Raw genomic sequence first — 3230 nt, 5'->3', positions numbered from 1 at the left:
ACCCATTTCCTCCGCGGACTGGGCTTCCCACTCCATCCCTTTGTCCGGGGGCTCATGTTCTACTACGGCCTGGATTTCCACGATCTGGCCCCGAATTTCATCCTCAACATCTCGGCGTTTATCGTCGTGTGCGAGGCCTTCCTCTGCATCCAGCCCCACTTCGGCTTGTGGCTCAAGACCTTCAGTGTCAAGTCGAAGGTTGTGAAGGGCAGCCAAGCAGAGTGCGGAGGCGCCATGGTGGGCAGGATGTCCAACGTTACTTGGCTTGAGGGCACTTTCGTGGAAACCATTAAAGGGTGGCAATCGGGGTGGTTCTACATCACCGAGCCACGTGACCCCGAATGGGCAGCGGCCCCCGAATTCAGATCTGGCATCCCCACACGGCTCACCTCCTGGAAAGAGAGTGGCCGGACTTGGGGTGATTTGGAGGAGCTGACCGGACTCCAAGCATGCGTCCAAAAGCTGGTGGACAAGAAGCTCAAGCTTGTCAACGTGGTCCAGGTCATGCTCATCCGCCGAATCCTCCCGTGCCAACGACGGGGCTTCAACATGTGGGAGTTTGATCCGGCGCAGCACCAGACTTTGAGCGGGCTCTTCGACACTACGTACGAAGATGTCTAGAAGGTGCTGTTCAAGGGCGCCGAGGCTCCCGCATCCGCTACCGAAGATCGCGGATTCAGCTCGCAGCGTCCGGCTGACGAGGTAAGCGATTTTGTCCTTTACGGGACGCTTTTTTCCCATAGTTTGACTCTATGCGGGATCTAAACTCCCTTTCCTTTGACAGGGCTGGCTGGCGAAGGCCGAGCAGACTATCTATCCGGCCCCATTGCCAGAGGACCCAGCGGACGCCCGCCTAACGGGGCTGCTGGCTCCGGCACCCCACGTGGTGCCGGAGAAGAAGGCCAAGAAGAAGGCCACGGGGACTCGGAAGAATTCCCGTTTTCAGGTGCTATCGGACGACGACTCCGAGGCCGACTCCTGTCACCAAGGTGATGAGGAGAAGAAGAAAGCCTCTCCCCCAGTGGAGGGAGAGAAGAAAAGGAAGGCCTCCCCAACGAGGGAGGCCGAAGGGTCCAAGAAGGGAAAAACTCTCCCCCCGGACTGCTCTGCCAATGCCAGTGACGACGACGAGGACTGGCCTCCAAGGGCCAAGCCCCTGGCGAGATCGTGAGTATCCGGACTCCCGAATAACTTCATGGTTTTTCTTTTTTGCCACACGATGTCTTTCTAATGCCGCATACAACCCTGCAGTCCGCCCAAGGACGATCTTCCCGCTTCGTCGAGCGGGTCCTTTGGTGCGTCGGATATGGATTCTCTTCCGACCGCCTCCACCCCCCGTGACACGGATGATGCCGAGGTGGGATCCCGGGAAGGGACCCGCCAGGAGGAGGAGGCCCTGGAGGTGTCGCAGGACAACCTCCCGGACTTTGCACCGGACTCGGCTCTAGATCCCATAGTGGCTCCGGAGTCCGGCGGGCGGCCCCTTCGTAAGAAGGGCAAGACCGTGACGCCGGCAGCCTCCATCCAACTGGAGGCGCCGGATAGCTTGCTGGAGGCGCTCAATGGCGCCTCCATCAAAGAGGAACACCGCACTGTTATGAGTGCGGTGATTCAGAAGGTGCAGCTCGCCAAGAGCAGGCTGACTGAAGCCTACAGTAGCCTTCTAATAGGTTTTGAGGTAAGAATTTTGATATATGTAAAATAGTACTACATAGACAGTAGCCCCTGATGCTCGGTTCAGTGTTCGGAAAGAAAAGTCGGACTGAGGATCTAGAAAGATATACGCAGGAGTCATAAAAAATATATCAATATGGGATTGCAGGCTGCGCTGCTGACCTCTGCCGCACTGACTGCGGAGGTCAATACTTTGAAGGAAAGCCTCGAGCGGTCCGAGAACGAGCTCGGCCGTGCCAAGAAGCAGCTCGAGGACAAGGAAGGTGAGTAACACCTTATTAAAATTGTACCTTACAGAAAAGGATTTTGGTTGCAAAAAGAATGACAAGGATAATGTGGGTATTGCAGGGGCCACTAATGAGGTGGCTACCCTGAAGGAGGCGGTGGCCGCGGCCGAACGCAATGCGGCTGCGGAGCGCACCGAGCGAGAGAAGCAGGAGGCGCGGGTGGCGGAGGTACAGCAAGAGCTCCAGGATCTCGTGAAAAAACATGAGAGCCTGGAGCGTGACTCGAAGACTCGAGAGTCTGAGCTTGCAACGGCTCTTGAGAGTGCCAAAGCCGCTAAGGCCGAAGCCTACAAGGCCCTCCAAGAAATCGAGGCGTTGAAGAAAATAGCAGCGGGTAAGGCATTTTTCATGCAAAGTAAGCATGTGAGTGTTAATTACCTATTGCTTACCCGAATTCGGAGCTCTCTAGGAGCGTTCACAGATCTTCCTCGCAGCGTGTCCAATGTTGCCGCGTTCTACCGGGCCGAGGAGGGGAGCTCGACGGAGAAGGTCTTCTGGTCTCAGTATGCTGAGGCCGGACATCCGGTGCCCCTTAGCGACCAGCTGAAGCAGCTGGTCGAGCTCCACAAGGCGGCCGAGCAGGCCATGAAGGGCCTCAAGTTCGGCTGTCGCCTAAGGAGGCCATGCCTGGGAGCTACTTCGGCCTGGTGCGGCGGCTGGTGGATGCGTGCCCGTGGGTTGAAGTCATCAAGCACTCCGCCTGTATTGAAGGTGCCCGTCGGGCCCTTGCCCGCGCAAAGGTGCACTGGGGCAAGATGGATGCCCAGAAGCTCGTGACGGACCCGCCACCGCAAGGCAAGGAGCATCGCACGCCCGAGATGTATTATAAGAGTGTGCTGAAGGGCGCCCGCACTATTGCGGGTGAGTGCTCCAAAGATGTAATATTTGAGTAGACTCGCATTGTGTTATCCTGTGCGCTGAAAACTTAGTTCATTTGTGCTAAGCAACGCATTTTAATTTAAAATATTACCTTCTATGCGGCTGTTTATCAAATCTGAGAGATGGCAAGTCGTCGGCTTCAGCCCCCATGCCACGAGTGCTGGGGTGTCCGGGATAAATTTGAGCACTCTTGTTCCCATATTTGGGTCCATCTAGGGAGGCGCTCAACACAACGAACAAGGCAACCGGACTTATAATGCTTGAACACTCTCACTTAGCCATAGAATTCTATAATTTTAAATTTCGGCGAAGCCCCTAGTCTTTGGAAGGCCGAATTTGGGGCGCTATCCACGCCTGGGCCGGACAAAGTCAGCTCCTCGCTCTAAGCGG

The sequence above is a fragment of the Triticum aestivum genome, chromosome 7B (genome assembly GCF_018294505.1).
Source record: "Triticum aestivum cultivar Chinese Spring chromosome 7B, IWGSC CS RefSeq v2.1, whole genome shotgun sequence".
Lineage (NCBI taxonomy): Eukaryota > Viridiplantae > Streptophyta > Magnoliopsida > Poales > Poaceae > Triticum > Triticum aestivum.
Note: the sequence above shows the minus strand (reverse complement) of the source record.